At 49.7% G+C, this 12,282-nt stretch overlaps 1 long non-coding RNA gene across 1 annotated transcript; it reads left to right on the top strand.

Moving 5' to 3' along the window:
* Positions 1–8,351: 8,351 nt before the first annotated feature.
* On the top strand, positions 8,352–11,614 carry LOC110546345 (uncharacterized). The gene is made up of 3 exons (XR_009587651.1): positions 8,352–8,569; positions 10,469–10,614; positions 11,537–11,614. It is a non-coding gene; the product is annotated as an uncharacterized LOC110546345 (long non-coding RNA).
* The last annotated feature ends 668 nt before the right edge of the window (positions 11,615–12,282 follow it).

Here is a 12,282-nt window from a genome sequence, read left to right as displayed (position 1 = left end):
ACTCAACCGACACTGCAGACTCATCTACATTGCAGGCTTACCCACAGTGCTGTTTGCACTCATTTCCAAGTTACCCCTCCTGGTGGGGAACTCTGTAGTCTGCATCTTTGTCTCTGTACTGATGTCTCGATGGGCTGCTGGCTGTGGAACTCTCATCTTTCTCTTTTCCTCTTTTCTTTCCATCATTCCCCTTTTCTTCCGGAACACAATCTGTTCTCCCATGAAGGCTCTGTGGGGAGCAGAGCCTGGGACCCATTGGCTTTTGCTTTTCTTTGGGAAGAGAATGAGGTTGCCACAGGTGGGTGAGGCCACACAGTTCATCCTGATCCCCACGAGCAGCTTTGAAGTGGGGCTTGTGAAAGGGGGCATTTTAGGGCGCTTCAGTGTCTTCTCACTGCGAGTTTCCGCTCGCCTCTTCCTGAGAGCAGGGAATGTTGGGAAACATTCAAGTGACAGGTTGTGTAAGGGCTGGTGGCTGCCTGATGAGAGGCAGACGGTGGGGGGTGTTTGAACAGTCCAGGAGAGGGTACTTTGCAGACAAGGTGCAAATGCAGTGGGTTGCAACATAAAGGCGCCTTGTTGTACCATGGCAGTGGGGCAGAAATCAGTGTAAGTTACTTGTCCCTGGAGCTCTGCCAAGAGGCTTCATTTCCTGACCACTAAACCCTTTGAAGTCCACAGGTCCCGCCCCCAACACAGTTATAAACAGTGAGGCCCCAGGGCCAGCGCCTTTCCAGACACACCTGCTGGTATGGATCTGTCCCCAGAAGGCGGATTCCTGCATCTTGTGGTCTCATCTGCAGCCTCCTGATGGAGCTGCATTAGAGTCTGGCCAGGAGTGCCTAGCACATGTGTGTTACAGGGATCTACTGTTCTCCAGGGTTAGAGGCTGATCTCTGGGGTTACATGGAGAAGGTGGAGTGCTCCAAAGTTGTGTCCATTTGTGGTTGCCCCCTCTCAGCCTCAGGACCGCTTACAAAGGTTGGAGTCACTGGCTCTCTCGATGCACACCTGCCTCAGTGATCTCAGTTGGCCTGGGGTGTGGAGTAGCTGCAGGGGTGGTCTGCTTTGTCTCAACCGTTAACAGGTCCTGGCTCTTCTTCGGTGCCAACTTGTTTTCCCATGAGCGCCAAGGATAGCAATTTCCCTGCCTTATCATCTTAGCAATGAGAAGGCCAGTTTCCAGGAAAGCAGCCACTTGATCCAGCCTGGTGAAAGCCCGCTTGCAGCCCGGCCACTGCTCTGGCCTTTGCATCCTGGCACTCAACAGCAGACCATGCGGCATCGTTTTTTTTTCAACAGGCCAGCCCTCCTTCTTCCCTGCCGCAGGGGTGGTAGTTTGCAGACGGCCTTGAGCCTTTAAACATCCCCAGGCCTCTAACCCTGCACTGGTTAAGGACAGCAAAGCAGCAGCTTGTGGGGCCTGGGCTTGCTGGGTGGGCCCCGAAAGGCCCTTGCCTTCTGTGGGGTTCTTCCCTCCCTGCTAAGCTCCATGTCCTGTGAACCTAGTAGGAAACAATGGCTATGGCTCCTACAGGCAGTTGTTAGGTTCTTCCCACCCCAGCTGTGGCCTTTGATTAAACAGGGGTGGTGGGGGTAAGGGGTGTGCTTTGGAGACTTTGTCAATTTGTGATTCGAAGATGCATGCTCTCTTTATAACCACAGATGCCTCCCCCAAGAGAACCAATAAATACTGTGACTTTTCCAGCAGGGCTGACTTTCCATAGCTGCCTCAGGAGTCTCTGGCCCCCACCAGTTTCACCCCCTTCTCCTGTTTCAATTTCCATGTCCTCTCACTTTTGTAACTCAAGGAGCTCCTGAGGAACAGCTGACAGCCGGACAGCTCCTAGTGGTGGCACCAGAGGAAAAGGGTGGATGGGCACTGACTTGCCAGTGTGCTCTGGGGCACCCTGTCCCTAGCTGCTATGAGTCATTTGAAAGATGAGCAAGAATATACCCTGGGTGAGCCTAGGGAGGGGATGTCTTTAGTGCCAAATCCAGGGAGCATGGCAAGGCCTTGTGTGCGATGATGGGTGGGGATAAGGCCTGCTCATGGGAGAATCAGACAGCCCTGTTGTCTTTACAGATCATTACCTCGGAAGGAAACTGGCCTTGTCTCCAGCAGGCATCACATTAAAGTAAGCGGGCCTTGCAGTATGTTTGGGAGATGCTGCTTTGCATCCGAAGGGCACTGCACTGGTTCAGAGGGTGTTGTGTTGAAGTTGGGGGTGTTTCATCTCACTGGAGGCAGTGTGTGCTGTGTGCACTCGGGGTGTGTTTTATTGCATTCAGGAGGCATTGCTTGTTACGTGGAGGCACACGCACGGCTAGACTGCTTACACAGTTATCCCAGAGAGCCTGTGGAACCTTTGAGTTCAGCAAGTCCGAATTTTCTATTTTACAGAGGAGGAACCTAAAGCCAGAGGAGCAGCGGAAGTGAAACTTGAGATTGTCTCTCCTTCCATATTCTCAGGTTGCTCAGCCTCACACCCCCGTAGCTCACTACTGCACCTGGGATGGGGGTGGGCAGTATGAGTATGTGCTGGGATGGAGCATGAGGAGGAGTGGGTGATGAGAGGCAATGAAGCCCAGGAATGTTACCTCTCTGGCTCAGTCTCTGTCCCCTCTACCTCCTTGCTCTAGCACGCACTCAGACAGCATCAGCCTGGTCCCTTCCAACACTATTGGCTTTTCCTTCTGGGCCGGTGTAAAACCTTCAGTGACTTTCCCCTGGGGGAAAGGAGATGGGCTTTTCCAAGTTTGCGACTGGAAAGAATGCTGCAGCCATCCCCCCTAAATCCAGCTGTCTTTTTATTACTGTGTGCTTGAAACGAAGGAGCCAAACATGTCACCAGGGAGTGCCTGGCAGTGCTGACGCTCAGGGCAGAGTGTTACTGTGGCCAAGAAGTTGTCAGGCTCTGATTTATCCCATTGCCAAGTGCTGGGTGGAAAGTTCTGAGAACAGGGCTGGGGATGACAGCACGCACGAAAGCGGCTCCCCGGCTCCCCGGCTTGGAGGGGCGTCTTCCCTCAGAGCCCTGGAATGCCACGCATCTGTTTATCTCCTGCCATGCCAGTCTACCCATCCCTGCTTTCCCCAAGGACTCAGCATGCCGTGGCATTTAATAAATGTTAAAAAATAGTAACACCAGAGGCTGTAACTCTGGGGCTCCTGTCACAAAGGTTCCTTCTTGGTGAGGCCTGATTGGCAGAGCCAGGGACTCTAGAAAGAGGCCAAGCCAGGCGTGGATTTGCCCTACACTTGGCTGAGGTCACAGTGAAATGGACAAGGCTAGGGTATTTGGACAGATATGTCTGGGATATTTGCCTTTTATTTATTTATTTTTTTCAAATAGGAGAATGACGACTCTGGGGGCCCCATTTTCTTCTCTTGTGAGCAGGCAGGCTCTGCTCAGTCCAGGCGTAGACATGTCTGTCCTCTGGGGGATGGAGGCTGTAAGGCATATGGGTGGGTAAGGTTCTGCCACCCTCTCTTCCTTGCCTGCCCTTTGCAGGATGAGTTCTACCATTGTTCTGCTGAGACTTCCCAGACTGGTGGTTAGTGTGGAGGGACTGGGGCTTTCCTGCCTGTCTGCACTGTGGGCTCTCTTCCTTCTTGTGGGGATGGGGGAGGAGGGAGTGAAGAAAAGAAAGAAATGACACGGGCTTGTCTTTACCCACAGGCCTGTGCAGCGGACTTCAGCACAGGGTTTCTGCAGTCATCCTTCCTTTTGACTGAAGTCTCCTGATGTTGGTAGTTCGGGGTGGAAGACAAGTTTCCCGTGACTTGTTTTTCTCCTGCTCTGCTTTACCTGCTTCTTGAGGTAGTTTGTGTTGGAAAGGGGCAGGAAGCAGATCTGGTCAGCGGCTCTAGGTTGACAAGGCCTGAAATTTCCAGGCCTCAATGCTGACTCCCACAGAGAGCACACCTTGAGAGACAGCTGCCCTGGGAGATGCCTGACACCTTCTCTAGGCTTTTCTATCTCTACCACAGCCTTGTGAGAAGCCTTCTTTACCAGCCCAGAAATGGAGACCCAGAAAACTTACACAGCTCTCCCTCACATGGCCATCATCAGCAGATTATTTTCTGGGAACCCTGGGCATTATAGATCTCGAACTGTTAGAGTAACCAACTGTCAGAATTACCCCCGTGCCCCAGGCTTTGGCTAGACAGGAAGGCGGACCACCCCATCAAATGCCCCTCCCTCTCTTCCGCTTCCTCCCCCATTGTGCGTCTCTACTGACTTTGATCTTCACAGCGACACACTGTTCCTTGAGTCATGGTCCTGGGAAAGGCAGACAGGGATCTGGGGGTCAAGAAGAGACGACAAGTCACGGGGTTGTCAGGAGGTTGATGGGAGGGAGGCTCTGAGCACAGGGATGGGAGGCTGGGAACGCCCATTTCCTGACAGTTCTTGTAGCCTATCAGTGAGGAGGATGGAGGAATGGGAAGGAAGCCTGAATGACTGCAGAAGCAGGCAATCAAGTGTGCTGGAATCTTGTACCTGAATGGGCTGCTCCTGTATGCTGGTTTCAGGACAAGCATTCCCAGCTGCTTCTGTGTCCTCGTGGTTATGACTGGGAGGTAGGGTAGAAGACACAGGAACGGGAAGCTCAGCACTTGGCCAAGCAAGGCTGGGGTGCAGCGAAGATTTGGTTGCATCTTGGTGAGTGTGTTAGTCAGCCTCTAAGAGAGAAAGGTTGGTTTTGGTCACTGCTTTGGAAGTTTCAGTTCATGGTCCTTTGGACCTATGGTGAGCTAACACATCATGGAGGGAGTATGTGAAGATAAGACTGCCCACTTGGTAGCAGCCAAAAAACAAAGGGCTGAGGTGGAGGGAGACAGTGAAGAGGAAAAGGAGAAGGGGCAAGGAAAGGGGCTGGAGTCTCAATAGCCCCTTCAAGGCTGCTCCTCCACCTATCAGGCTCCTCCTCCCAAAGACCCCACCATCTCCCAGTAGCATCCTGGGGACCAGTTCATCCATCCATCCATCCATCCATCCATCCATCCATCCATCCACTTTACATCCCAGTCATAGCCCTCACTCTCCTCTCCTAATACTACCCTCCCTCTTCTTCCTATCCCCCATCCCCTATGCTTCAGAAAAGGGGAGTCCCTCCCCATCAACTCACCCCAACACATCAAGTCACATCAGGCTTGAGCACATCCTCTTCCATGGTGGCCTAGAAAGGCAGCCCCAACCATGGCTAAAGGACAGGGTAAGAACACAATCAACACAAAGCCGGGGCAACATGGGGACCAGTCCTTAACACACGGGCCTTTGCTGGGGACACATAAGCCATAGCAGCCAGATGCTGGAGCCCTATGCTCAATCCTGAGCCAGGATGGATCCTGACAGAAAAGGACATGGGCAGATGAAGGGGCAAAGATGCTGGGTGGGGCAGGAGAAGGAAGGCAAAGGGGAAACCGAGTTTCTCGGGAGAGTACAGGGGTTTCCAGCCAGAGTTGATGAGAGTGTCTCCAGCGTATTGGATACTCCGGAGTACTGAACAATGTGTGCACTGGTCTATTTTGTGTTTTCAAGCATAGCCACACCTTCAAGCCTCCTGCAAATGCTGTGAGCTCGTGGTCTCCTCCTCCTTGGCCTTGTTCTCACTGGCTGCCAGTAAGGCACAGGGATGAGGACCAGGTCATACAGCTGGGAAGTGTGTACTGGGATGCAGACTTGTCCTGGAGTTTCAGAAGGTTAAACTCCTGTTCCTCTTTCGTTTTGTCTCTTAAGAGTGTGCCTTTCCTCTATCTCCAGGGCCAAATCAGGGGAGTCTAGGGGGATGGAGTCAACAGAAAAATCCTAGGAGTGTGTGAGCATCTCTGTGTGGTGGTGGTATGTGTGTGTTTGTGTGTGTACGTGTGTGTTTGTGATTTGTGTATGTCTGGTGTTTGTGGTCTGTGTTGTTTTATGTGGCATATATGTAGTGTGTGTGCTATGTGCAGTGTGTGTGTGGTACCTATGTATGTGCACGCTGTATGTGGTGTATGAGTGGGGTGTGTGTGTGTGTGCATGTGTGATGTGTGCTTGTGTGAGTGTGTGATGTGTGTGTGGTGTGTGTGTGGTGTGTGTGGTCTGTGTTGCCTTATGTGGTATATATGGAGTATGTGTACTTGTGTATGTTCATCCTGTGTGGTGCGTGAGTGGGGTGTACATATGTGTGTACGGCGTTTGTGTGTTTATGAGTGTGCCGTGTAGTGTGTGTGTAGTATATGTGTATGTACATGGCATATGGTGTGTGGTGTGTGTGTATGCATATTCTGAGATGAAACTTGCTCCAGGAAAGTCTTTAGATCCTGGACCTTAAAGGTCACCCTGCTCCACCCTCCCTTATTCACTCTCAAACCCTTCATGGCCGGCCTCCTGTTCTGAGTGTGGAGAACGTGCCAAGCTTGAGCTCACCTGAGGCGTTGTGCCAGCTCGCTGCTGAAGAAGCAGCTTTGTGCATCCTTCCACCTGATGGGAACCGGGGGTGGGAGGGGCGGAGCAGAGCAGAGCTGGGGTTGGGTGTGGCTTTCAAGGCCCTGGGCAAGCTCTATCTGCCCCACCCTCCTGTGAGTCACAGCCTCAAGCCCTCCTCCGCTGCCAGCCCTTTCTCTCTCTGCCTTTGCCACCTCTTCCTCATCCCCTTCATTCCTCCTTTGTCTCAGAGTGAGTCTGTACTTCCTTGCTGGACCGTATGGGGCTTCTCCTCTGACTGTGAACTGTATAATCACAAGTGGCCTCTACACACCAACAGGTTGAACAGTTACGTCCCCAGCCGGCCAAGGGTGAGAGTTGGATACTGTGCACGCGATCTTAGATTCCACCGATGCACATGGAAAATATTCAGAACAAAAGCTAAGTTTGTGATGACCGTACTTCTCCCCTGTTGTTATTTCCTAGATGATGTACCAGAACAAGAATTACGTGACATTTATCTGTGTTATTTGTTATAAACCACCTCGAGGGGGTTAAAAGTATTTTGGAGAATGTGCATCGCTTATAGGCAAATGACGCATTGCTCACGGCAGAGACTGGACCACCTTATGTCTTGCTGACTGTGGGGGTTCAAGGACTATCACTTAAAAGATCTTCCTAATGCCACCCTTTAACAGAGTTCCTCATGTTGTGGTGACCCTGCCATATAATTGTGTTCATTGCTACTTCATAACTTTTTAGTATAATCTTGCTGCTGTAATGAATTATAATATAAATATCTGATATTCAACCCCCAAGGGGGTCCTGACCCACAGGTGGAGAACTTCTGCCCTGAAGATGCCAAGGGACAAAGCATATGGGAACTGAGGGTTGGTTGTAGTTAGAGTAACTCTAATGCAGAAATTAGTCTTTATTTATTTACTTACTTACTTAAAACTAGGTAGCCTCTGCTGTCTCAACACACATGGCTTTCAACCTCCATTAAATCCTCCCACCACAGGCTTCCTGATGATGAGGTTACAGGCACATGCAGAAATCAGTCCTCAGCGCCAACAGTAAGTGTGCAATAAAGGGTCACCTAATAAAGGAAAATCCTGTTTTGTGTCTGAACTTGGAGCAATTGCAGATTGAGAAGCTGAGGGTTCTCTGTAGTCAAGGAATCAAGGCTGGCATGTGCCAAACCAGGCTAGGGTGAACCGCTTGAGAAGCAGAAAAAATCATAAAGCTGGGATGATAAGAAAGTCAGCAATGAGACAATAACTGACATTGATCCCTTTGCAGTAGCTGGCCCAAGGGAGAGCTGTTGTGTACAGTTGCACAGGTTAGACACTGCGTAGGTCCAGAAGCGCCCCTTTGGGAACAACCCCCAGGGGAATTCTAGAGTTTCACAAAGTGGTGACTGGATGTAGGAGTCTGCCTAGTGCATAGTGAGCTAAGTGAGATGGAGAATAAGCAACAGAACAAAACAGTGGATGGCGATGGTGTTTGTCTGTTTGTGTCTGTGCTTACTACGACTGCTCGACAAATCAATTATACAACTCATCCATGGCTTCAGCCACTTAGAAGTGTTTATTATGAGGTAATTGTAGATTCACCGCAAGTTGCAGAATGATGGATGTGGGAACTGATGTTGGTGCCTCCCAGAGGCCATCCACGCAGCCTCATGTCCTTATGTATACAGGTGTTCCTCAGACCGTGACAGGCTGATACACCGACGACCCACCAGAACCAGAATTTTATGTTGAAAACGCCTGCAGCCGCCTCAACCCTACAGCACATGCTGGGGTGTTTCCTCTTGTGAGCGCCTTCTTCCTGGGAGCTGCATCCCACGGCCACGGCTCAAGCAGATGGGGGAGGCGGAATCAACTTCACTTTGCTCTGCATGGTGGTATCACTGAAACTTTGGCCTCGCTGCTTTGGGACCTGTGGGAGGGCAGCACATGTGGCGGGGCACGTGTGGGGAAACGGACTTGTTCACTTCATGGTCCCCAGCAAATGAGAAGAGGGGCAGGAAGGAGCAGGTCCTCATATCCTTCAAGAGCAGACCCCAGTGACCTCACTTCCTCCCATGAGGCTCCACTCCTTAGAGTTCCATCACCTCCCAACACCACCACAGTGTGGGGACCAAGTTTCAACATGTGAGCCGTGTGTGTGTGTGTGTGTGTGTGTGTGTGTGTGTGTGTGTGAAGGAGAGAGAGACTATGAAAATTCCAAGTCCCGTTTTCTATACAGTTCTTCCACTAGCTGAGGAGTCATGGGAGCCTGTGTGGTTTGGTTATATCATGGGAATTGGCAGTATATTTTTGTAATTCAAGCATAGGACTATCTATCACCATGGGGCACTCACCTACCCCACTCTCCCCTCATCCTAGATGAACCCTGGGAACCACTAACTGTCTTCAAGCTCTGTAATTTTGTCTTTCTGAAAATGATGGATAGGTAGAAATTAATTTTTTTCCAAATCACCAGTCATTTGAAGCACAGTCCCCATTGTTCTTACAGTTAAGAAGAGGACAGACTTTCATTTTTCGGTCCGTGGGACTCAGCTCCTTACAAGGTCTTTGGGACCCACGGGTCTTAATTGGGGTTAGGAGTTCTGCCCTCTGTCTCTGTGAGGTCATTCCTGGCCACCTTCCTGTACGTGGCAGAAACCCTGTAATGAAGAACTTTCACAGACAGCTTGGGGAAGCACGGAGAAGCATCAAAAGCATCTGATTCTAGAATGTTCCTTATGGAATACTATGATGAGCTTCTTGATGACCTTATGCTTGGGCAAACATCATCGCTTGCAGCCTGTAGAGCTGCTAGGCTTCCTGTGGCCACAGATTGTTTGCCTGACCATTGTTCTTTCTTTATTTTCAAAGTAAGGACCCAAGAGATCTGTCATCAGATCTGTCATCACTTTTACTCATTATTTCAATACTAAATTCTGGTTTTTAAGGTGTTTTTTGTTTTTTGGTTTTTTTGTTTTGTTTTGTTTTGTTTTGTTTTGTTTTGTTTTGTTTTTGGTTGGTTGGTTGGTTGGTTGGTTGGTTTGGTTTTTCAAGACAGTGTTTCTCTTGGCTGTCCTGACTCGCTTTGTAGACCAGGCTGGCCTTGAACACAGAGATTCACCTGCCTCTGCCTTCCTGAATGCTGGGATTACAGGCGTGGGCCACTGTACCTGGTTGATTTTTAAGATTTCTAAACAAGCATTCCGAAGTACAATACTTGGATTAGAGGTATCCCATAGAATGGCAAGCTGAAGAAGCTGGTGGGTGGGCTAGGAAGTCAGTGTGGTATTTTATGAGGCTCTTGCTGTGTTCTAGATACTGTGTTGAGGCCTAGGTAGCCCCACCTATGTATGCTGCCTGAGAAACTCTTTCTTCTTTAGGGGTTCTCCATCACTGCCACCCAACATACTCCCAATATTCTGTTCACATTTCCAGCAGCTCACCAGCCCCCAAAAGCAGGAGTATCTCTTGCTACAGAGCCAGACATGACCATGGGTCTACCCACCAAGTTGTTTAGCCCTGAGTTTCCCCTTCTGCTTGGACATTATGAAAACTGTGGCTGCTTGGGGGCCATTTTAGATTCTTTTCTGCCTCATTTGGATGTCAAGTAACCTCAGTAGCCCAAGTGTTAAAGCTTGGTCCCCTGGGTGATACACTGAGAGACAGTGGGCTCTTTAGGAGTTGGTACCACCTAAAAAAAAAGAAAAAGAAAATGGGGAGAAGAGGCAGAAGTGGGGGACTTTCAAGGTTGAGGCTAGCCTGGGCTACATAGTAAGACTTTGTCTCAGAACAAAATCATAAAAATAATAACAATAAGAAGTGGGTGTCCAGTGGAAAGGCATTAGGTCACTGGGATCACACCCTGACACAGGGCGCTGGGACCCTGGGCCTTCCTCTTGCTCCTCTGTTTTGCTTATTTACCAAGAGGTGAGCAGCTTTGCTTTCCATACAGGGCAGAGGAACTACGCATTAAAGCCTCCCAAACTATGAGCCACCACAAACCTTTTCTCATTATAATTTGATGACTTCAGGTATTTGTTACAGTACCTGGAAGCTGACGGTACATCCTGCAGATGTACCTTTACCAGAAGCAAGTGCCGCCTGGGTTGCTGGATGAGAGTTGCCTTCATTATTGATGTCTCCTTGCCTGGCAACCACCACTGCCTCCGGTGTCCATCGAGGAAGAATTGGTGAGAAATACGTTCCACCATAATCGGCCCTTTAGCATTTTCAGGAATTACAGATGAATGGAGAGGAACTCATTGTCCTAAATCCCCAGCTGGGTATGAGGTTCAGGAAATTCCCCTTTGAGATTAATAGGCCCAATGATCTGATGAGATCAGGTCTCGGGTGACATAATATAATTGGCCTATTATCTGAGAAGTCTGGGCCGAACTGCCATGACCTGGCTCTGAAGGGTTTAAACGCAGACATGGATGATTCAGGCAGCAGTGAGCTGTGAAGTCTGAAGGTCTCTGAAAACACTTGAGAATGCAATCAGTTTGATGAGTGAGGCTCAGTGTCACCTGTAGTGGGATATTGTGTCAGCATCGTGTCGGCGTGTCTGCGGCCTGGTGCGGAGAAGTTACAAATCCTGGTGTTTTAACCTGGCATCCACACTCATGAATAAACCACAAGCTGTTTTATGAGCAAAATCCTCCAGTATTATAGTAGTATACTAGATCTGATAGCTACAGGTCCCACTGTGGGAGTGGGGACACCTGTCGCTGTGTGATTGATGCTGTGGCCAAGTATTTCATACTGCGAAGGCAAAATGATGGCTGTGTTACAAGAATTTCACTAAAGTTGTGCTGGCCCCTTGAAAATTGGAAGATGGGAGTCTGTCTTTAAGCTACAACTCAAACATAGCGCTGCTTAAGTTTAGAGAGAGAGGAGAGAGACCTGCCTCCATGCCAAGGCCGCTCGCCTGAGCTTCGGTTCACACGGCGCAGCAGGCTTTTCAGTGATTTGGGAAATTTGGTGGTGAACAATGCAGGGAGCTTTTGTTCTTCTGTACTCTGCTTTGGAAACTCCCTCTTTCAGGCCGGTGGGGGTGAAAGGTGAACTAGCTGTGTAGCCTTCACGGGAAAATATGAATTCCTTTCATGGCAGATTCCAAACCTGGGCAGACGCTACTATTGCCATATCCAAGAAACCTTGGTCCTCACTGGCACTGGGAAACACATTGAGGTAAGAACACCAAACATGGTGCAATGGAGACGTGAGGTTCCCTCATCTTGATGAAAAGCTCTTGGAACTACTGAAGAGGCTCAGCTCAGCATTTTTGGTTTTGTTTTTCATGTAGCAGGCATCCTTACTAGAAGCCTGGCAATGGCTTGCATGATCCACTCCACAGGCCCAGACAACTATGAGACTCTAAAGCGAACTGGGTTCTAGAGCCCGAGACACCAGCACAGTCTGACCTGAACTTCTTGCAAACTCTCCATAGACTGTGTTCTTTCCCTTATCCTGGGCATTCTTGGTTCGCTGCTCAAATACAAGCTGTATGCCTGAGAGTTTTGGAGAGTTTTGTGACATATATAGCTCATTATCTTTCTTTGAAGGGTGGAATTTGGTGACACACTTATCCCAGGGGTTTGCAGAAGGGATTGTAGACCTGAAACACACTTGACGCATAGTTTTCCGTTATTGCGTAAACACTGCATTTTAGGGGGTAGGGTGAGGGGAGGGTTATAGGATGGCATGCAGCCAGATGGCTCAGCTTGTCAGGTGGTCTCAGTCCTTTCTAACTGGCAAAGTCTAACGTGCAGCGCAGTGTGCATACCTACAAACCTGGCACCGAGGAGGCTGCGGCAGGAAGCCAGCCCGGGTTACATAACGAAGTCTGTCCAAACAAA

The sequence above is a fragment of the Meriones unguiculatus genome, chromosome 19, assembly GCF_030254825.1.
Source record: "Meriones unguiculatus strain TT.TT164.6M chromosome 19, Bangor_MerUng_6.1, whole genome shotgun sequence".
Lineage (NCBI taxonomy): Eukaryota > Metazoa > Chordata > Mammalia > Rodentia > Muridae > Meriones > Meriones unguiculatus.
The sequence above is the reverse complement of the archived record's forward strand: the minus strand, read 5'-3'. Positions and strand labels throughout refer to the sequence as shown.